At 27.2% G+C, this 25114-nt stretch overlaps 1 protein-coding gene and 2 long non-coding RNA genes across 6 annotated transcripts in view; all 3 read left to right on the forward strand.

Annotated features, from left to right (window-relative positions):
* The first annotated feature begins 1758 nt into the window (after positions 1-1758).
* Positions 1759-9989, forward strand: LOC135931251 (uncharacterized). The gene is made up of 5 exons (XR_010572990.1): positions 1759-1927; positions 1979-2061; positions 2118-2192; positions 9668-9764; positions 9845-9989. It is a non-coding gene; the product is annotated as an uncharacterized LOC135931251 (long non-coding RNA).
* A 974-nt stretch (positions 9990-10963) lies between these two features.
* On the forward strand, positions 10964-13562 carry LOC135931250 (uncharacterized). 4 transcript variants are annotated; one of them, XR_010572989.1, is made up of 5 exons: positions 11039-11213; positions 11255-11572; positions 12966-13161; positions 13372-13457; positions 13499-13558. It is a non-coding gene; the product is annotated as an uncharacterized LOC135931250 (long non-coding RNA). The 4 variants fall into 4 exon arrangements; XR_010572987.1 differs by lacking the exons at positions 13372-13457; positions 13499-13558 and adding an exon at positions 10964-11030 and having other exon boundaries at positions 11074-11213; positions 12966-13364; XR_010572988.1 differs by having other exon boundaries at positions 13372-13562.
* An 8257-nt stretch (positions 13563-21819) lies between these two features.
* LOC135931249 (DEP domain-containing protein DDB_G0279099-like) overlaps positions 21820-25114 on the forward strand; it is a 43095-nt gene continuing 39800 nt past the window's right edge. Inside the window, exon 1 of the mRNA XM_065468225.1 lies at positions 21820-21960. The gene's annotated coding sequence lies outside the window, so the exon portion shown is untranslated. The remainder of the gene's footprint in view (positions 21961-25114) is intronic.

The raw sequence follows: 25114 nt of genomic DNA on the forward strand, positions 1-25114 counted from the left end.
GCATATTTTTATTTGCCATTTCTTTATCTGCTCGCTCAGAAGCTAATGCCAAATCAAGAATAAATTGGAACGTCAGTACATTATTATCTCTATCAAAACCGTCGGGATATAGAGCTCTAAGATCTCTTTCTAATCCCGGTATTTCCATGCCAACCATAAACTGATCACGTAAACGCTCGTCAATATCATTAAGATAATGACAACGCTTATCAATTGTTCTAATTTTATCTGCAAATTCAGTTATGGTTTCAGTTGTTCTCCGTAATCTAACAAAATTAAATCTAGAAGCAAAAGTTGTTGAGGTCGATTTAAATAATATAAAACATATTGACTTAATTTCCATAAAAGATAAAGTTTCGATCGAATCAGGATAACAAAACGGTCCACCAACTCAATATTCTTATTGCCAGAAAATGTTAAAAATATATCTTTATATTGACATTCAGATGGGCTTACGTTTTTTAACCTAAAACTGGCTTCCCATTGAGAAAAGTATCATGAAATAGATGTATCATTATCGAATTTATCAAATTTAATCGTAGATAAATCCACCAATTTTTTTGAATCTCCATTCAAGGAATTATTTTCTCCATTCGTCGCCATTTGTAATAATACGACTACTAATTTATAATAAAACGACTAATACTTTTTATTTCCATTTATTTTAAAATAATCACATCAAATTTTTATTAATTAATTTTTCGAATGTTCCATTCTATTTTTTATAATATCTATAAATAATATTTTATAAATTTATTACAATTACCAACTATGAAAAAGTGAATGTAAATGAGTTATTATTTAGAACATATAAATAAAAAAATCATTTACAATGATTGCAATGCATTATTATTTAGAACATATAAATAAAAAAATCATTTACAATGATTGCAATGCATTATTATAATACATTGTTTGGCATGAATATGAGTTTGCTGATAGAATGTCTAATCCTTTTAAATTACATTTAAAAAGATAGTAGAAAATTATACAAAATTATGTTTTATTTAAAAAATAATAATTTAGAATATAATATCACTGTATTATTATAATAGATCTATAATAAAGGTATTAAATAATTTTATCACTATTATATTTTGCCCTATTAAAATTTAATAGATATCTCCCCATGCTCTTTTGTCTCCCCCCTAGCCATCCCCTTTGAAAGCCTAACTCCTAACCTCCTTGAAAAAAGTTGAAAGCAAACTAGACCTACCCCCGCTTATGTAGAAGATGCAACATCTACCAAAATACCCTTAAAGGTTAGTTGATTTTATGCGCTTCATGGATGGGAAGCTGTTTTCAATACCTCTACCAATAAATCTGCAAAATGATAAGGGTACGTTGCTGTTCTAATGAAAAAAAACAAGCTGCAGTCAATCTATTGCTTTATACAATTTGAAATTTCTATAAATCCCTCATGATTTCGTTGGGGCATTAAGTCTTGGTTGCACAGATCTCATCCTTATCGATCCAGTGGTTAAGATTAATGTTGTATACTATCGTGACAATTTACTCGGTGAGCACTTATTTCCTGCTATTAAAAAATTGCCAGGCATTAAATTTTTTATATTCCAACAGGAGAGTGATTCAGCTCACCGAGCCAAAGAAACTGTAGATCTATTTTTTAGAGAAACTCCAGATTATATTTAACCCACTATTTACCCCCCCCCCCACCCCATCAATAGCTATGATTTTAATCCAGTCATGATATGGAGTTCCTTCAAGAACGTATTTATCAAACCTGCATATGCGACGTTGACCATCTTAAATGGCCCCTTGTGGAGGAATAAAATTGTTTTGACTAAGGAATTGCTAACCGTAAAACCAGTGAATGGCGAACTTGTCTTGGAACATGTATTTGAGCTCATCGCGGGCATTTTGAATATAACTTTCAAGAACAGCATTTGACTCAAATTAATATGAGGTTTTTATGTTTTTTTGAATTGTAAAGTTCAATAAAAAATTAATGGAATAGGTAGAATTTCTTTATAACTTTTATTATGTATAACTTTGAACCCTGTTTATCGAATCTGATGATAAAATTTATAGAAGACATTGGTAATATATCCCTTTCTCAGTCTAAAACTTTATAGTATTATATTTTTAACTGACAGATTTATTGTACAGAAAGTGTACTAGTTCAATTGAGACACATTGTATAGAGGAATTATGGTGAGACAAATACTTAAGTATGATATAGAATTTTATTTAAATAATAAAAATAGTTTATTGTGTCAGTTTAACTAAATAATCAGAGGTTATTCATGATGAGTAGAAGCGAATATTTTTCGGGAGAAACAATTGGATCTGATCCTTACTAATAGATATTAAATCTTATTATATAATAAAAATTCATTAACATTTAATATCCCTTTGTCAGATCATATTTGAATATATCGTAGCTGATACAATCGAATATAATTCACTATACACCATGTTTCTTTTAGTGATCCTATTCTTTTGATTATGAGGAGAATAAACTCGAGTTATATATAGCTACATATAACTGTCCATGAAAAATTTACAGGCTGGTACCAACTTTTTTAATGTTTGTCCCTGAGGTTTATTAATTGTAATGATAATAGCAAGTTTAGCAGTAAATTGCAGGCACTTAAAAGAAAATGGTAAGCCAAAATTAGGTGGAATTAAACTTATTCTCTGAATGAAATCCAAGTGTTGAGAAACTTACCAGAAATAAATTATGCTTGATTATATTTGGCATCAAATATGTGATGATCAATTTAGTCTTATTGCTCAAATCAGAATTTATAGAATTAAAATTATAGGTACCTCAAAATTTGGACAAAATTCTACTGTGGTAAAATTTATAATTGGAAGCCTTTTTTTAAAAAAAAACAGTTAAAAAAGGTAATAAAAAAACGAAATTTTAATCAAAACATGAAAAGATAAAATACCAAAATAAAGGAAATACATATAAAAATATGATCAAATGTGGATATAGAATATAAAGGTGTATAAAATTTTATTTAAAATAAATTCTAATTGATAAAGTAATATATTGATTATAATAATATTTAAAAAAATTAAATTCCCACATATTTCTTGAATTCAATATAGTGAGAAAAAAATTATTTAAAAAAATATTTTTAACTAATACTATTTGTAACAAAAGTAAATAATGGTTGCATCAGCTAGAGTCGTGTCAATATATTTTTACAAAATATAACGAAACCAAAATTTATTTTAAAAAAATTTTCAAAAAAAATTGTCTCTTAATATTTCAAAAAAAAGTTTCTTTAACTCTTTAAGGAAAATATTTTCTATCAAGATTTTTAGTTTAATTGTATAAACACTTTTAATATAAAATTAGATATACCTTTCATTGCTATAACATATGTAATTATCAATTTTTATGTTGGAAAAACATTAGGAAAAAAAATGAGAATAACTCAATTTTCATTAGCCCTTAGATATGCTATCGATTTTGATTGTAAATATATCTAACAATCTTTTTCTTAAATTTCCCTAATATAAATTAGACCTTATTCAATTTTTGAATATCTTAAATTCTACTTTTGTAACCATGGTCAATAATATAAAATTGTAATTTATTCTTTTTAGGGGAAATAAATTTTGGTATATTGACACAAATATTATAATGAACGATTATTTATACAGAGCAAAGATATTTTACATGTTTGTTTTTAAAATATGGAATTAAATGATACTAATCTTTCAAAGTTTAATGCCATTTTTTAAAGAATAATTATTTTGCTTGAATCTAATTATATAGATAAATTTTCCCTATATTCTGTTTAAATTCCTGTAATCTAATTTCAATACAAAAATAAAATTTATTTTTATAGCCTAATACAAAAAACCTATATACTTATTTTATTGGTTATGAAATTAATAAATTCTGGGAAATTATTTTATACTATAACTTATAGATTCTTCTTTCTCAGCCCCATTCTAGACAATCATATATATATCTTAGATTAAATTTTTTATGAAAGTCCTGTTTCTTTCTTGTTGGCATTTTCATCACAATTTTGACAGTAAATAGTGAGGACATTGCATTATGCAATCGGATTATAATAATATAAAAAGACGTATTGATAGTAGGAATGTAAATTTCCCAGGAAACTATAATTAAGGGTGATTTCCCGGGAAATTTAGGGAAATAATGAGAAAACAGAGAAAAAGGAAATTTCCTTTAAAAAATAATTTTACAGGTCAATATAATTTTTTTTTAAAAAATGTTACATCTAGGGATGTAAAGGAGGTAAAAAAAAATAAAATTTCCCCTATGGTTTCCCCAATTTTTATAATATGTTTTTTGCTTAAATCAACATTTTATAATATTAACATTTTCCCAATTTTAAAAATGATCTTATGATAAAATAGTTTTTATTAATGTTATTATAGTCATCAAAACAATATACACAACATACATACTATATTAAAGTTTTTAAATGGCTCATGTTTGATCTTATAGATGTCTAGATGGTTGGTCCTATTTTTATAAACACAAAGCTCAGAATAAGATGGGATGTATTGCAGTTTGCAAATACTGCAATTTAGAATACAGCATTCCCAACTCAACAAAGATGACAATACATATTTCTAAATTCAATAGATATCTTAGAACATTAAGTAATAATATAATTAACAATAATATAGATCCAATAGAAGTTCAAGTCATAACCCCATCAAATAATAATGTTACTGATTTCAGTGATAGACCAACTACATATTCCAATATTAATTCTAATAAAATGATAATATAAACAAAAATGAAATCATTTCAGAAAAATCTTAACCTTTCAAACTAAATAATTTAATGAAATACATTGATAATATAACAACTGAAGAACAATATAAACTGGATATTGAATTTGCACAAACCATCTTTATATCAAATTATTCATTTTCAATAACCCAATTTGTATTGGAAAAAACTATTTTAATCCTTAAGACCTGCTTTTAAAATACCTTCCAGATATTTACTAGGCAAAAAATTATTAGACAGTATATTTAAAAGGATCGAATCAAAAGATCGCCGATCCTGGATTCGATCCTAAATTTGTCAATTTTCCCAGATTTATGGTCTTGACTTAAATTGAAGATCGTGATCGAGATCATTTTTAAATATAATAAAAATTTTGAAAATTAAATTAAAATATTATTTTTAAAAAATATATATATCTACATCCTATTTTATCAACAACCATTCCACCATACTTTATATTTAAACATTTTCTCAATTTTATCTAGAACAAAATTTAGAGCCTAAAAGTTTTATTTATTTAATTATATTTTTTTAATTCAATTTTTTATTAAAATTCATATACAAATATGATAAAATATTATTATTTAAAAATTAACATTATAATATAGAGAATATAATAAAATATGTCATATATCAGTTTAAGTTAAAAAAAAGAAAGATTGATACAAATGTATATTTTTATAAAAAGAAAAACATTTAAAGAAGAAAAAAATATCAAATGGCGAGGTTGGGCCATGATGTTTTAAATATTTGCTAATTAGATCTAATTATAGATACGGCGATTTTCTACTTGAGTTTGTAAAATGGAGAAAGGTTTGATTTTATTATTGATTTGGAAATTATTTTGAATAGATCTAAAGCCGAAGCAGTTATCACACATTAGGTGAGACTATTTTATATTTTTTAGAGATTCGGCTCTGTTAAGGAGATCATGGGAATTATTAGATGGAGCCATGGGATCAATGCAGGTAAAATCCCACATTAAAGACTTTCCCATGAAAAAAGGTAAGACGGTTTTGCCATCAGGGCGTTTTTATCTAAAAAGGATGTAGGTTCTATCTAAACTACGGGGAAAATTGTCTTTATTTAAAAAAGAAGCTACTATTGCATATATTTTATCATGTAAGCTGATTTTTGATATAAATTTACAGTGGAGAACGTGTCTCCCATACGCGTCTGCCGATTGATTGCATTTAATGCAAATATAATAGTTTAGGAAAGGTACGCCCAAGCGTAAATTGATTGCATAACGAAAAGCGTCGTTATCTATTAGCTGGTTATTTAAAATGCTGGGATATGAATCTAACCATTCATGGCCAGAGTTGTTGAAATTAAGAGATCTTAGGAAGGATTTATATTGGTGATCATCGCTCAAATTGAGGTAAGCTAAGGAACGAGATACCAATCCTTGATCCCAATCTTTTTGTTTCGTTGAATCTGGTGGGGCTGTGTTTGGTAAGACATTAATATTCCAACAACGTAAGGCTTCATCTAATAAATTATCTTTATCGATGGTAATAATTTACGAGGTAATATTTTTTACTGATAAGGTTGATGAGATGAAGGAAACATGGGCTATACTTAATGCCGATCTTAGCCCTAGTCCTCCGGATTTAGAAGGGAGAGTTGCTTGAAGCCATGAGCTAGAATCGAGTTTGATGTTTAATAACTGTCATCATTTGTAGTATCTTTTGTTCATATTCTTTTAAAAGAATTTCAAAAGAGAAGGCACCAGAAGTATTTAAACAATACTGGATTTGTGGTATTAAAAGGGCGTTTTTGAGAATGTAATATGCTTGATGGATGGGTAATTTTTCTAAGATCGATAGTTTGGGGAATTGTGATTTTAAGGTGATTTAAAAAATTAAAAATTCCCTCTGCAACTCCCAATGGGGCTTCTAATATACTAAAATCTTGTAAGGGTTTCCGTCTAAAGTTATCTAATATAGTGGTTGGAGGCGGAGAAGGATAAATTTCTCATTACTTTATATTTAAGGATAAATTAACTTCATCAAAGTATTTGTTGATTATATCTAGACAATTCTGGATTGAAGAAATGGTCCCCGATATAGTACAATCGTCAAGGCACCAAACGTGTAGATTGAGTTTGCATGAAAGAGCAATATCACTTATTAGGTGTTTAAGGGATAGCAAAAAAGTAGTGATCCTAATTGGTCACCGTGTTAGAGGCCTTCTGCAGAATTAATAATATAATCATTAAATTTGAGTAAGGAAGGAATGCAATAGCTAAGATGGATGTAATTGTGGTAGTACGGGAATGTTTCCAAGAAAGTATCGATCATTTTATTCCTATTAATAATTAAAGGCATTGGATATGTCTAGTTTTGCTATATAATCTTCAGGTTGGATAAAATTAGTCGACTGCAATGAATTGCGACAGCCTCCTTTTACTCCAAATCCCACTTGGTAAGGAGCTAGGCTTAAGGTTATCGTAGATTTGAGTCGATTACAAATAATTTTTGAATTAGTCGGTAGAGAATTCCAATAGCTATTGGGCGCACTTGATTTTCAGCTTTTTCAAGAGCAATTAGTTGAGCCCCAAAGATAATTGGTATAATAAAAATATAAATAAATTCTGGGTTTTAATAATGTCTCCATTATAGATTTAGAAGATAATACATCTACTATTGATGTATAATAAATAAATTATCATTTCTTAATATAGATTTCCTTCACTGTATGATGACAGTAACATATGTAACAATAATTCACCAAAAATTTTAGCTAAATTGGCCCTATATAACCTGCCACAAAATCTGTTGGTAAAAAAAAGGTTAATAGCCCATTTGGAAAATATTTCCTTCAGAAATTTAAATAAGAAAAGGTATATCCTGGATTCCGATTCTCTTTTTTTTAAATATCGTGATCGGGATTCGATCTTTTTTAAAAGATCGATTAACAAGCCTGGGGTCGAATATATAGTAAATAAAAAATTAGACAAAAGCAAAAATTTGACTCTCATTAGTGGACAAATTTAAGAGAGGAATGCATTATCAACTTTATTCTGGCAACCCCTTGTCCCATTTGCTATAAATCTATTGACAAAAAAACAAACATGCATACAGGGGAATACATATCAAAGTGCATGGATTAAATCTATTTCTAAAGGATATAGCAAATAAGATATTATCGATTCAAATTTTAGTCACAAACGCTAAAAATATTATCAAATATGTAAAATCTAACAATATTTTTATATCAACCTTAAAAGAAAAACAACACCCTAAGAAATAATAATAAAATTGTTTCCCTAAAGCTGACTAGCCCAACTCGTTGGGCAGGTATAGTTTTGATGATTAATAGCTTATTAAAAAAATAAAGATATTCTTCAGGAAATTGCAATCTTGATATATTTACTGATCGAGATAAGAGACTTACTCTTCTCGATAACGATTTTAAATGTTCTAATGCAAGTATAAAATTTTATAAAAATCTCTGATTTTATCAGTGCCACCGACCAGCTTCCGAAATAATATGCTCCTGCTCCTCCTTTGAAAATATTCATTCGAAATCTAGAAATAGGATAAAAAAAAATAGTAAGGTCCGAAAATTAGTTTTTATAAGAGCCAATCTCTATTTTATAAGAAAAGATATTTCTGCAAATGACAAATTGCTGGATTCTAGAATTTCAAGCTCTGATCTTGAATTATTTTCTTCTTCAAACGAAGATAACTAACATATTAATCAAAATTAAATCATATTTGTTTAAAGTCTATATTAAAATAAAACATGTAAAGAAATCACAAATTAGTTGAAATTAAATCATATTTGTTTAATTGTAATGTTTATAATCTATATATTTTCAATAAAACATGAAAAAAAAATAATATTTACCTGTAAAATATTATAAAAAAGATAGTTTCCCGTTTTTCCCCCAAATTTCCCCGAAATATAGTTTACTGGGAAATTTACATCCCTATTACAAAAATTTATAAAATATTAAGATGATATTTAAAAAATATAATATAATTTCAATTATTTAAGTTAACATGATTTGAAACGATTCCAGATCTCTCGACCAAATGATCATTTGCCTCGCAACATTTAAATTTAGGTATCCAAAAAATCGGTTTATAAAATCTAATCATTTATCGATAACAACATTGTCTTTAAAATTAAATCCACAATATCTAAGGTTAAATATATAAGCAGGATTATTTATGTCCCGGAAATAAAAAATTTTCTATTTTTTTATAATTGTTCGATCTCTATAATTTGGCCCTTAAATGATTTCCCTGATATAATTAAATACTTGAGGAACATCTGATAAGTTAGATTTCTACTCTTCGACTTCCTCTATTTGTATAGAAATGACTTTAAAACCTTTATTGGCAAGAAGATTAAGTCTCATAACACTATAAAAATATGGAGTATTGCCCAAAATATCTTACATATCCGAAGAGTTGTGTAGGCTAGGCAACTTTAAGGAAACAGTCCTATTTTTATCTTTAAGTAGTTGTTTTTCCTTAGGTGTATAAAATAATGTTGAATTTTACATATTTTATGATAATTTGGTCTTTTGACTATTAAATTGGCAATATTTTATTTGCTAGTTCCTTAAAAACAAATTCATTCTATGAGATGTAAACCTAATGCATTTAATAATTTGAATTGGATATTTAATCATCACAAATTTCAGGCTTTTTTCATTACTTGCATTATTTATTATAATGTTAATTTTTGTGTTTCCTATTTCCAATTACTTTAATGAATTCTAGATATATATATATTCTCCCGTATGCATATTGGTTCCTGTTTCAATTAGGATTGCTTCAAACAAGTCTTTTGGATATAATATTAGTGTGCAAAAATTAATATCAAATCATAATCATAAAAGTTATCCCCGCTAACAATAAAGTATTTATTAATTATTTATTGACATCATATTAGTCAACAATCATCAAAATAATCACCAAAACGTTAAACGCGACTTCCACTCCACCCGTAGACGCTAAGATACATACCGATACCCAACAAATTAGCCTAAGTAACAAAATATATATTAGAAATCAATCTAAAATTATTAGCAATTCCTCTATTTTTTTTATTCCATGAATAACAATATAGGCTCAGGGGGCCATATGTGGCTAGATAGGAAACAGACAATTGTGAGAATAATTCCGACGACTATATTCAAAATTTATTAAAACATCAATCATGACAGTAGATATGGAATTAGATTGTGAATCAGGGATTATTTAGATAGTGTTATTAAGCAACTCGATTTTTAAAAACGGCTGACCCAATATTTTAACCAAAATTTATTTTTGCCAGTCTGGAGATTTCTGCTCATATATGACAAAAATATTTTGATATTTAAATAAATCTTGAGGTTTGCCTAATATTATTTTGGCGAAATACAAAGTCAGCTAAATCGAGTCATTTAACAATAAAACATTTAAAATTGTAGAGCTATTTTTTTCAAGTCGAATCTCTTATTTTCAAAAATTTTTTGAGCAGGTTTATAAGGATGAGAATGGTTTGAGAGATTATAAAAATGTCAAAAACATATAAATTCTTTAACATACGGGTTAGGGTTCATAAATAATTTGAATAATTTGGTCATAAACGCTAAAGATTAGGAGGTGTTAAATTCTATATCAAAAGAAAAATTATTGTTTACATTTGTTTAAAAAACCTTTAAGGAGGTTAAGCGTAAAGTTAAGAGGGTTTCCATAGGTGTGGTAAGATTTATGTATAAAAAATTAACAAAATGTAGTCATATACTATGAGGGGATTGTGTATTTAATATGCTAAGTGATGTATATTTCATATATATTTCGTTTATTTCATATATATTTAAGATATTATTTTTAAATGATTGATAAATGTCAATCAGTTGAATAATTTTATATTTTAGAAAAATTATAGATATTGATTAAAAAACAGTTATTATTTTTGTTGATTTTAATCGCGGAGGGATAATTTAAAAGGAAAAAAATTGATTCGCCATTAATTGATTTATAAAAATTTATTGTGAAATAATTTTTATTTTGTACTAAAAGTTGATATTTGGATTAAATTACTGTGATAAACTGATATATCTGAAATAATGAATAAATATAAATATTCATAGTGAAATTATATAAATCTTAATAGTGAAAATTAAGTTAATTGAGTAATAAAATGAGTAATATTTTAAGATTTGTATCACGTTATCATAAATTTATCACTTCAGATAATAGAATAAGTGTAGAATAAAATTTTTTTAGAAAAAATTGTCTCTTTCTAAGCACTTGAAAATATAAATGGGGTATTTTTATTCGATGTTTTTTGTGCGGTAATTATTTGCAAAGGATATTTTTGTACTGCACTATTATCGGGAAATATTTATTCGTGTGATTTTGCACTAGTATTTATGTCCAGAATTCCTTAAAGGAAGAGTAGGTAAAAAATTTTTATTCTCTCACCTTTTGTAGGCTATGAATACCACCAAGTATTATATTTTTCTGTTTTAGAATGTACCATTATTTATAGTTTTTACCATGAATAAAGTTAGCAGATTCTAGTGAATGGAAAACAGGACAATTTTGTTATATATTTTGGCAAAGCATATGATATAATTTAATTTATTTTACTATGTAATGTAATATACTCTAGATTATTCAATTTAAGCATTTGCGAACATCTATGATCGAAGTAATCAATGCAATAGATATAAATAAGAGTGGATTTGGAATAAATCTAATTTAAATCCCTTACTAAAGGCGATTTAAAAATTTCGTTTCAGAAATGTATTCCAGCATGGTGTATAGAGTACTCAAACTAAATATCTGACAAATATGCCGTAATTTGGTATTAAAATTTTTATAAATAATTTTAAATTTTTTCTTGTAAATTTAAAAATCTACTGTCGAGGTTTTAGTGATATTCTGAATGCTAAAATGTCCTCTTTTTCAAAATTAACCGATCTTAAAATTGGATTAGCACTCATTATTTTTTAAATGCACCTCTATAAACAGTTTATTTAAATACCTTTGTTAAAAAAAATTTCTTATGGCATTAAATTATTTTAATAACAAATGATGAAAAATAATCAAAATATATCTTAACCCATGAAAAATAGTAAATAATTATTTGGAAATGATTATTTAATTACATGATTCTGCACTACGCTTATACGTGAACAGGGTGGGTAGTGACAGTTTGTTTCCCTTTAATAGGGAGTATGTATTTAAGGTGGATAAGCTAGGGGTGCAAAATATTTATTGAGAGTTATCTATTACATTTTTTGATGAAATAGGTATATATTGTAAAATTGAATATTCTTATTATAGACCTACTATAATACAATGATGTTTCTAAATATCTATCAAATCTCTATATTACATTCAATCATAGACATTATTTTCCAAATAAAACTATTTCTGAATAATTATCTGCTATATTTTTAAATGTAATTCAAAAATAATAAAGGGTTAGACATTCTATTAGCACACTCATATTCATGCCAATCAATATAGTATAATAATACATTAATTGTAAATGAAGGGGGTTTTAATTGAATGTTAAAAGAAATAACTCCTTTACATTTACAATATTTTGATATTTTATAGTAATTTAATCAGTTACTTAAGTTATTCTTTTTTAAATTTATGAAGGGAGTAAAAAAATTTGCGGAGGGGATGGGGGATCAATGAATATCCTATCATATAGGCAGGACAAAAGCTCATCTTATTGAGAAATGTGAGCACTTTTTGTTAGGTTATTTTCATATGTTTTTTTTTAAAAATTGAAATTTATTTAAAAGGATTTAGAAATAAATAAAATATTTGAGATAAATTAATAAAATTGCATTTTAATTTTGTTTTTAATGTAAATTATTAGCATTTTTTTTAATATTAATTCAAGGAACAAGAAGGGTATTATTTTCCATTCTTCATTATTTTAATTTAGACATATATGATAAAAGATCTTGAGAATTATTTAGCCTAAATGTTGCATAAATATTAGATAGAAAAATTTCCTTTGAATATTTTTATATCAAAATGAAATAATGATGAAAATATAGATAAGAATACACATCATTTATTTTAATTAATCGTCTTTCATTTTACATAAAATAGGTTTAGTTTATTAAAATCCTTTAAATCGATCTCAATAACATAATCATCATTTATATAATAGACAAGATATGAAATATATATCTTCTTAAATTTTTATTCTAGATTTATATTATTAAAATAAGGTTCCATCAAACCTTAACAAAGATTGAGTGGCTACAGAAAAATTGAATTATGATTAATACGTGAACATCACCAGTCATAAAGACCATTTTTGATATTAAAGCTCAAGACCTAATCAAAAAATTGGGTAGACAAATTTCAGTCAAAACAGAAAATCCTAAAGATGGATTTTATCTTTATCAAAGACTTGCAAACCAAGTCATAAAATCAAATTTCTATTGCCTTATTAGCTCATTCACCTATATATTTTGTTTTAATTGTAATATAATATCACCTAATTTGTAACTTCTCATGCATGTTTTATTATACTTGTTAAATTTGTCAAAGTTATTGAATTTTATGGAAAAAACTTACATTTCATTATAGTTTATTAAATTTTTTATATTTATTTTTTTATCATATTTTCAGAGTTGTTAAAAGATACTTTTTAAATGGATATAGATACAGATACATAGTCTCAAAAGTTATCTAGATACAGATACAGTGTCTAAAAAGTTATCAAGATACAGATACATTTTTTATTATGCTCTTATAGGTTTGCATAAACCTAAATTAATATTATATTGTGAAAATTCATGAAATGAGCTAAAAAATTTATTGACGCGATATTACATTTATCAGAATATAACTAAAATAATGATTTTAATATAATATATGATAATATATGATTAAATAATTATTAGATTTCAGTAATAAAACATTTTCAAAATTTTGATCATTTAGGCATCCTCGTTTATCTGTAAAGACATTTTTAGCAACACTAAATAGTCTTTCCACAGGGGCACTTGAAGGAATTGTAGTGTTATATTTAATAAATAACAATTTTATATCAGGGTATTCTTTAAAAATGGTAAAATCTCTACATTCATTTTTGAAAAAATTATTTAAAATTTGTTGATTATCAAAAATTAAATCATTATTAGAAATTATATCTGCTGTAGGGTACTGAAAAAAATCTGAAATTAAATTATTTGTTTTTTTTGGCAGGTTATTTGCTTGCAGTCAGTTGATGACTTTGATAATTCACCAGCTAATCTTTGTATTAATTGTTTTCTTTTATTAAGATTTTCTTCCATTTGCAACCATGTCCAATCAAGTTTAAAAAAAGGGTGGAGCATGGTTGTTATAATATTATCATCTTCAAATAAGGTCACAATAAACCTAGAATTATTAAATATTTTTAATTTATTATATTAATTTACCTATCCTCAATCCCTTTAAGTAAGGCATCTAAGAGTGGTAAACAGAATCTCAGGTTCATTTCTTTAAAATTCTTTAATTTGATAATAAGTTGTGAAATAGTTGCACAGTAATAAGCTGTGTACATATACTTATCTCCCTGCAAAATATCAAGGGAATTAGCTATTGGCTTCATTAGCTAATTTAAAATAATGATATATATAAATATTATTTATAACTTACTAAACAATATTCATGAATAAAATCACATTCATTAGGTAAAAACCTAGGTAGTTTTATTCCATCACATATCTTGTCTACTTTGTCAGATTTATCTTATAATTTCTGACATTAATTGTAAGGCATTATAGGTGGAGTTCCATCTAGTTATATTAGGACATATAAAATAACGACCAATATATTCCTTAATAATCTCAGATGAAATAGGAGACTTATTTTGCCTATTCCATATATTTTGGCATTTAAGTAGTGTTGTGCTATATATCTAATGAAGAAAATATTACTTATTTAATTAAAATTAGTTTTACCCTCTGATATTGTTTACACTGCATGGCTCTATTGTCATCCACAGTGGCTATAAGATTCAACGTTTGACTGGCACAACAATGGTGATGAGGTAAACTAAATGATTCTGATAATTCAGAATCCTGTGCAGTATTATAAAGATTTGATATAGAAATTAGCACAACTGCTTCATCTTCCAGATCATCAATTGATTCACTTGTATTATTTTCAATTGGCTTGAAAACTCTTTAATAAATTAAGTAATCAATCATATATTATGTTTATATTTATTTATAATAAAATAAACCTAAAACATTTTTTAAAATTTTTGGCATTATCTGTAATGGTCTTTGAAATTTTATTTTGAATGCAATAATCCTTAGCTATATCTTGTAAATTTTTTGCTATTTTGTCATATGTATGACTACCAGTCATTCTTTTACAAGCCAACGCTACATTTTTTCTTTCCAAACTTATTGGATTTATATAATGAGCGGTTACTCCTATATATGAACTAGAAATTAAAATTGCTGAATTAATTATTCTTAATTAATTATTATACAAATTGAAATGTTAACTATACCGGCGATAGGTACTCCAACAATCTGCTGTTGTGCATATTAATGATGGTTCTATAAGACTTTTAATTATTTCTTTCTTTTCATTTTCCCATCTTTGGGAAATTCTACCAACAACTGTCTGTCGGCAAATTATATTTTTGTGTGGAGCCAAAGTGTTGATCATTTTTTTAAAAGAAGGATTTTCAACAATTGAAAATGGCTGCATGCCATCTATAATAAAAGTAATAATTAAATCATCTAAAGTGCCTTGAGTTAAAGTCAAAGGTCTTTTAGCAAAAATATTGATGGAGGATGAGCCTTGTCCAGTATTTTCTTTGGTAGTTTTATTTTCCTTCCCCTTTTTTATTTTTGTTAACAAGGTTGGATGTTTTCTCTTAAAATTTAAATTAGAATTTTAAATATATAATATCTATACCCTTATGTGCTTCAAGATATTGCACGTTGAAGTCTTACTGACGGATATTTTTGTATTTTTAGGTAGACACGGCAAACATTTTACCATCAGAGAATTGTTTTCTTTGTTTTGAGATATTATTTTAAAATATTCTCTATAAATTGGCCATGGTAAAGCAATAGAACTTGTTGTTGCTTCCTCTTCTTCATCGATATAGATCTAAATAAATATATAAACTTAAAAATTTAGTTATAAAATAAAATTTACCATTTCCATATTGTAATATTAAAATTTGTATGGTTTATTGATAAACTCGGACATAATATTTAAATTAATGAATATTTATATATATTTTTTATATATAAGTTTTAATATTTTATGTATATATAATTCTTTATTATAATATTAATAAATATTAATATATAATATATATATATATTTATTTATTTCATAAGCTCATATGAAATAAAATAAATTTTACAGTCAAATATTTTTATTTATAATAAAAAAAGGGGTATATAAAATGTATCTGAAAAAGTATCTAAAAACAGATACAGATACCTCTAAAATAATATCTAGATACAGATACAGATATCTTTCTAAAAAATCTATCTAGATACAGATACTACATTTTTATATCTAAATACAGTATCTAGATACTTGTATCTAGATACTTTAACAACTCTGCATATTTTGCATTGTTTATTTGTTTAATAAATTTTGCAAGATATTTATTTAGGTCTGATATTATATTAAAATTGAAATGTATTATATAAAATCAATCACATTAATAAATTTATATAATAATTATTATTTAATATATTATATTTATAAAATATTATATTATCTGTGACAATATATAATCTATTGACAATTTTATTTTTTATTATACTAATTAATAGATATTTAACTTTCATATAATGTCCATTTGTTATAATTTCGTTATATCGACAATTTATATCAAGGTAAGTTATAATAATAGTAAAAAATATAATATTAGTAAATTACAATTATATAAAGTCATTAATTCTTGCTATTTTTTTTTGATTGAGATTCAAGTTCCCTTTTAGCGCTAACATTATAATAGGCAACAAAATGGCCAAAGTCTAAACTATGCATAGGATGTTCAATTACGGGGTTTCGGATATTGAAAAATTAAAGCTGAAATAATTGTATTTTACTATGTTTATGGCTAATCGTTGGCGTATGTATAATCCCTCGTTGGGATCCTTGGTCCTAGCAGAGATCTGTTTTCCTAGCTCTTTAAAGAAGTCTAGGGCATGATAGCCGAATGACGTTAAAATAGTGGCGATTAATGGTAGGAATGTATAATTGGCGGGAAGAGGCGAATATTTAGCTAGTTTATTCTCCTCGTCATCTAGTATGCTATCTCTATTTATACTGGAAGGGGTAAGAGGATCGATGCAAAATCCCAAGTTAGAAATTTCCCCCTCTTCCAAGGGATCATAGTCGAACCATCGGGCCGCTTACCATCGGAATTGTAAAGGCCAATAGGTTCGAGGGTTAATGGGATGCCGGCGGATTTTAACCTGGCAATGGTATCATTGAATTTTGAATGCCTAATGAATCTGCCCATACAGCGCTTGCAGTGTAGAGAGTGGCGGCCTTTGGAGTTGACGGACATTTAACAGAGGATACAGTTATAAGGTATTACCATATCTCAATTCACGATAGCGTGACGTATCTCATCATTGCTTAGGAGCTGGTCAAGGTTTTGGGATAGAAAGGCCTCAAGAAAACGTATCCACTACCTTCGGAAATGGAGAAGAGTAGAGAATGGTTCTCTGGTTGGCTCCTCGATTTAAGGAATGCAACGAAGTTGCCAACTAGAGGTTTATCACAATCCTTCTGTAATGCTGACGATGGAGGATCGACTAATGAGAGGGACTTACATAGATCAATTGCCTGTAGGAGTAAGGGGTGAGGATGTTTTGTTAGTGTTTAAATGATGAGCTCGCAGGATAAGCGAGAGGATATGAACGCACTAACAGAAAGTAGGGAAGGTGACCTTATAACAATGCCACCGGATTTGGTTGGTAAGGTAGCCTGTAGCCATGATAATTCCCCAAATTTAAGATTGAGTATATCTACTGTTAGGCGTTTAATCTCCAGTTCATGTGAAGCGAGGTTGACGTCATATTGAAATATCCGTGACGCTTGGAGTGTATATAAAATTCTTGGAATTAAAAGCTAGTTCTTTAATAAGAAGAAAGCTTGGTGAGCTGGGAGGCGAGATAGTGCATCGCGCATAAGGGATATCTCTCGTAGAATATTGGCAAAGAACTTGATAAAGGACTCGTCTTTACCTACTGGAGATCCGAGATGTGTTAAGGTGTTCAATGGTGTATGATTGAACATAGTATTGTGGTTAAGGTCAATGATCCCAAGAGGACAATATTCGCTTTTGTCTTATTAACTCGAAGTCCCAAACTTTTCTCGCTGGATTTTATTATTTGGATTGCCTTCATAACTTCAGTCGGTGGGCCGCAGCGTCTACATGAGCGGGAGGGGTAGGAACAGTTTGCATCCTATTTTTTTGAGGGGGTAGGCTGCTTTAATTGGGGTAGGATAAATTTTTTGGGGTTATCTATTAAATTTTAATTTATTGCTGTAAAAATTAATAGTTTTATTATAGAAATATTATAATACAATTATCGACCAAATCTATATATTGCAAACAATCATATACATTGTTTTCCAAATAAAACTTTCTGCTATCATTTTTAATTTAAAAGGTTTAGATATATCAGCAAGCTCATAATGCCATAATAATTACTTCATTGTAAATAATGGAGGTTTTGAATTTATTATCTAAAAAATAAATTCTTTATATTCCCAAAATATCGATAGTTGGTAGTAGAGATAGATTAATTTAAGTTATCCTTATAAATTCTCTGAAAAGAGTATTAATATAATTATAAAGGTGAAAACAATAATAAAGAGACACCGCCGCCGAAGTAGGTGGGAATTTTTTAGGAGGGTAGGCAAAGGTTTTTGAAGGGTTTGCATCCAGTGAAAATCCTGTCATGTAGACTCTGGTGGGCCGCCTAGTATATCATCGTCGATGAGGGATTAGCATAACAATCGAAGATAAATTGTGAATATTCTGGGTAGAGGGTGAGGATAGGATTTAGAAAAGCTACGCCTAAGAGATTTAAAAGCGTTCGAGAAGTCTATTTTGACTAGGATATCGTTGGTGGGATCCGTTTGTAGATACATCCGGGTCATGTGAAGGGATACCTCACATCCACCTTTTACGTTGATCCCTAATTGATTCGTACAAAGGTGATTGGAAATTGTTAACAATAATCTGCTAACTACTAGTATGGCAGTTAATCGGTGCCACGTGGTTCCAATAGCGATTGGGCGAATATATTTATTGGGTTTATGGAGAGCGATGAGTTTAGCTCCGTATAGCAGTGGAATAATGGCGGGTGGTATGCCTCCAGTAAGCATACAGTTGATTAATGGGGTAATTTTTTCTAGAACATCACATTGTTTGTTATGTAAGGTGCGGTTAGGTCTTGTAAGAATATTGGGCGAAACCCATCGAACCCAGGTGAGGAATCGCGTTTGAAGGAGAGAATAGCCTTTCTAACGTCGCTTGCGGTTAGGGTAAGTCGATATTTCATTTTTAAAATCGTCTGAGTGGTGTTTTAGGAGGGCCTGATAAGTTAATAAATCGTAGGCAGCCAGCTTATTGTCGGAGGTTGCCAGACGTATGGCGGATTTAACATTCAGGTTATCCAATTTTTTAGATATTAGCCTGTTTTTGGAGAGCAGGTCATTTTTGTGATTTATATTTTTATCTGTGTCATCACTCGTAAAAGATGTGGTAATGTGATTGATGGGTAAGGGGTAGATAGTAGCATCCTTAATTTGTTGGATCAGGGATTTTTTGCTGGCAGGATCAGGAACTTGTTATGTAGTAAAGGCAAATAACAGGGTGTCTAGCCAGTGTTTTACAGAAGAATAATTATTTAACAAGGAAGTCAAGTTTTTTGACAGGTGTCTCGTAACTTGAAGCTTTGCTCCTTTAAGTATTCGTGAAATTACAAATGGTTTTGGTGTCGTTAGAAATATTTCTACATTTGAGTCGGCTGGGTCAAACGTCGAAGCATTTGTGACAGCGAAGGTAGAAATTATTGGGCTAGTGAGCACATCAGCCAATGATGTGGGTTGTTTAGTTGTGAGGGCAGAGAAGGCATTAAGGGTTCTAGGAATTGCTGGTGATAAGATGGGTAGCCCAGACTGAGGACACTTTATTTTTTGGTTAGTATGAGATAACAATAGCCCCAAATTGGTTATTTAATAAGTTTATTACATAATAGGCAGTTGCATTTGGTAAGTGCTGTGCTGAGGTCGGGTAGGCTCATGATTAGGAATTTTTATCATATTTAGGGTGAAGGTGAATATCATTATTGTTAAAAATCACAGATGTGTTTATGGATAAATCTATGTATTGTTCTGTAAATTAAAATTCAAAATTCATATAAGTAGGATGTGATGAAATTTTTGCTGACAAATGCCATTAATTATATAATCTATTTACTGATAAATTAAAATTTTTCTATCTGGAATATTTCTATAATTTTCATTTTCTATCTTCAAATCAGTTTATTATATGTGATCATGATATAAAAGCTTTGATTGCAAAAAATGGTTTCAGGGTTGATCTATATCATTAGTGATAGCATTATTGTATTGTGGGAATTGTGATGAAGGAGAAATGCTGATGGAGAGTGGAACTAGAGTGTATATACTTAAATATATATAATAATGACATTTTTATTACATCTCATCTTCAGGTTTGCATAGTTAAACTAGTTGTTCTGTTGTATTCTCAATTCATACAGCTTTAAAACCGAACCTATCATTTATTATTTTAATTTATTTTAATTTTATTTTATGTTAAACATTAAAATTATTTTTTTAAACATCCAAAACACTTCATATGATTATAATAAATTAAACCTATTTTATATTCTGTCTATCTAATATTTATAATACAATACTGGGCCAAAATAATTTGATGAAGAATGGAAAATTTTAGCCTACTTGTTTGTGCTTCTTAAATGAATGCTAAAAAATACTAGTAATATACATTAAAAACAAAATTAAAATGTAATTCTACCGCTAAATCGACTCAATAATTTTTTTAGTTTATATCTAATCCCTTGCTAATGAATCGTGATGTGAAAATTAAAAAAAAAATTAAATAACATATGAAAATAACCTAACCAAAAAGCGCTCAATATTTTTACACCCGATGAGTTTTTATCGAAATGCGTCACGTAGACGTTGCCTACACATCAAAAAAAAAAGATTGCTTTGTTCTGATTTCTGAGAATATATATGTACCTTCTTTTTCTAAACTTTTATTGTTCATTTTAAAATCATAGTACTTTATAAAAATATTTTTTATATATTTTTTTTATTTAAGCATTTTTTTTTATTGATTAAACGGAAAGTATTTGAATTAGATTCCACATTATGTTATATATTATTTTCATTAGCGAATATATTTATAATATTATTAATTATGTGAAAGTTATTAATCAATGAACCTAAACTTGGCCGAAAGCAAGGCAAAGTAGGATTAAGGCTTGTCAAAGGAAGTTGAGTGGTAATTTTAAAAAATAAATTGGTAGCTTTTAGCACCCACTTTTATAAAGCAAATTGCGCCAACAGGACATAAATATAGACATCTCCTTATCAAAATATGAAAAATTATAATTTTGTCTGATAAAATATAATTTAAAATTATCACTTTGAGAAATCATTTGCTTTATTCTAACAATTTTTTAAGCAGGAATATAGTAAAATAGTTGCATTACTATTGTAATAAAGTAAATAAAATTTATATTGATCTGGGAGAAAATGAGTAGTAGTACCAGAATTCATGTATATTATTTAGTTTATATTTAAGAGTCAATAAATCTGATGGTTTCAAAGCGCATTAATTTTTGGTGTATTTTGGTTTATTTTTTATATCATAATTTTCATATTAAAAGAAATATTTATATTAAATTATTATTTTTCATTTTTTAAAATATACAAGATGATTAACAGACGTTTGTGAAATTCAAAGAAGACATTTTTTAAATCCGCTGTTTTAATAAATATAAATGCGCGTGACATCACTAACGTATTTTTATACAATGTTATTCAAATGCAGTTTATATTGCGCGTAAAAAAATATTTTATCGTTTGGCAGAAAAATCTTTTTTCTTTTATCTGAATTTGGATTTTTAAAAATCAAAATTACTATCTGCTAAGATATTAGATATAATTAAGGTAAATTTTTTAATTTATATATTAATTGATTAACTATTTATTATATTCATTGGCATTAAAACTTAAATATATGATTAAAAATTTAAACATACATTTATTACTCGAATATGGATTTGTTTTCAAACTATATTCGATATAATATATAAACCCTTTTATATAATAATTTTAAAATTATCAATAAATGCATAATTCCAAACACCGATTTTTTATTTTACGAAAAAAATCCTTGCCAATTTTTTTTTTATATATCTTCAAAATCCTATTTTAAAATAATTTATAATGATTTCATCTTTTAAATATTTTGTGAAAATGTGTTCCATTTTTTAGAATATCTTCCAAACCTTTATTTTTCAAGTCTAATTAATTCACAATAATATATAACTACCTTATCAGCTGTTGTCCATAGTTTTTTTATTGCAATTTTTAACACATATTTAATTTAAATACATATATTTTTGGTTGATTTAAATTGCTTTTTATTATATTTACTAGATAGTATTCCCCCCCCCCCCATCTCCACAATCATTTTTGCAGCTTTTAGCTATCAGTTGCTAGATGTGTCAAATTCTGAATTACACAACTAGTATTCTTTTTTTTATAAATACATATTAAAGACAAATCTAACTTAACTCCTTATGATTAAAAAAAATTTTTTATGGCCTGACCCAAAAGTTTGGAACCTGGACAATAGGGGTTTTGTTCTATATATTTATAAGAAAGTGACATTTTTTTCTAAAATTTTGAAACTAAATTTAATTTGGGATAGTTCTAAATTCTAGTTCTGATTTTCAACTTTATTTCCAATCAAAATCATGCAAACAATATGAAATGTAAATTTCTTGCACTTTTGTTGAATTAGTTCTGCTTCCTATAACTCTGCTAACTATTTTTGTAGGCACTGCCCTTAATTACTTTTTATAAAGGAAATATAATAAATTTGCATTATTCAAGGTATAAAAAATTCAATTTGACTATTTTTTTTAAATTTCCTGACCCAAAAAAATATTTTACACAAGTTACCTGCCCCTTTTTTAAAAAAATATAGCCTGCTTTGGGTTGGGCTCTGCAAATTTCTGATATATATTATGAAAATTAGCATCACGTGAAAGGAGATTCCATTTTTTATATAGTAAAATATTTTGTGATGACATTTAAATTTGAACAAATATATTTATCATGATTTTATATGATGCTGGAATATTGTAATAATTTGTAGTTAAAATGAGACCAAATATGGAATACACATTACTGGAAAAAATTGAGCATAACCATAAAACCTATTGAATATATCATGCTATCCACAATCTGATTAACTTCTCAACTTATAATAATAAAATTTATTTTGGAATTAAGAACAGCCAAAGATCAAAAGTTTTTAGCAATGCTAATACCAAAAAATTGCATTATATGAATATGTAAGGAAGCAGATTAAATTCATCAATATTGCATTTTTTAGAAACATTTAAATTTTATATGAAATTTAAAAAAGAAAATACATGGTAAATTTCTTATCAGAACAATTGGTATAATTTTTATAATTTATGTCTTAATATAGGCAATTTTTTTTTATTATATAAGGGTTAACTATTATTTTAGGGTATTGGCCACTTGTATCATCTAAAATTATAATGTAGCCAAATAGTATCAGGGTATCCCTGAAAACAACTATCAAACTGTTTATCCCCTCCCCCACCCAAAAAATTACCATTTTTTAAAAAAATTATTTATTTAAAAAACAATACATTTATTTATGATTAGAATATATTAATTTGTATAAATTCTGTGACCTTAACCTTTTTTGTTTAATTTATTAAAAATATAATTAAATTATGAAAAATAAATTAGAATTTAAAATCGTTTTCTAGGTAGTAAATAAGAGATCTAAAAGTTTGGTCTGGCCCTTTTGATGAGAAAAAAATAAAATGGGCTAGGTATTGTTAAATGGTCCTATAGTGTTTATAAATGGCCCGATTAAAATTTTAGTCAAAATAATATTAGTTAAGCCTAAAGATTTAGCTCATAGATGGTAGAAAGGTTTGGACCTCTATTTGCCAAATCTTGAGACTTAATATTATTTTGGCTAACATCTTTATTGGGTTTTTTTTGAAACATAAATCAGGCCATTTAACAACACTAGGATGGGGCCAGGCAAAAATTGAACTGGTTAGGCAATCTCTACACAAATATTTTGGCCAGGCCGGACAATTTTTGCATAAAAAATCAGATAGGTCCTTTTAATTTTTTTATAATATACCTGGGCTGGCCTAGAATTTTTTTTTTTTAAAAACCTAGGATGTTTATTTTAATATTTTAAATCACCATTTTTAGCTATAAAAATTAAATGTAATATATTTTAAAAAAATCCAAGTTGGGCCAGAAAATATAAAACCCAAGTCGGGCCGGGATTAAAAAAATCTGGGCTGTACTTTGCAAATGGTACATCTGCAGGTCTCTGATATATATATATACAAAATTTATAAAAAATATTCCAAAATTGACAGAGTCCAACATGGCCAAAAATTATTTTAAATTAATTTATTTAGTGGAGATTAATCAATTAAAATCCACTCTTCACTCAAAAATCTTAAAAATGTCAAGTGGAGCACTTCAATTCTAGACTAACGATTTTATCATTGAATTAAATGAGAAAAATCTGAGTAGGTGAATATATTGGAATTTGAGTGGATTTTAAAACTACAAATTTATTATAATGAACCTTTTCATTTTTTCAAATATATCTTTATTGAAAATATAATTGGTGGCACCAATGCTTTTATTTAAAAAAATAGTAAATCAATTTTTCTGCCCTCCCCCATCTCAGTTCCCAACTTAAATTTATTAGAGCCCATGGCCCAATTTTTGAAAAATCTCTCTTACAATATGTACTTATCTTTATTTTGATGGTATTCATTAAAAATTAAATATTCAACAATAACTTTTGACATTTGTGAGTTAGGAGTGGCTATTATTTCCACCAAAATACCTAAATTTAGTAGTACTCTGTTAATTTTGGAATATTTTCAATATTTTTGTTTTATATATTTTATAATTACCCATTGAACCTTTATTAAATCTTATAAAAAAAATTACTATAAAATATGTATGCAAAAAATTATCAGTTAAATATTGACATAATTTTTTATTCAGTTAACTT

The sequence above is a fragment of the Gordionus sp. m RMFG-2023 genome, chromosome 1 (assembly GCF_954871325.1).
Source record: "Gordionus sp. m RMFG-2023 chromosome 1, tfGorSpeb1-WG-v2, whole genome shotgun sequence".
NCBI classification, from domain to species: Eukaryota; Metazoa; Nematomorpha; class Gordioida; order Chordodea; family Parachordodidae; genus Gordionus; species Gordionus sp. m RMFG-2023.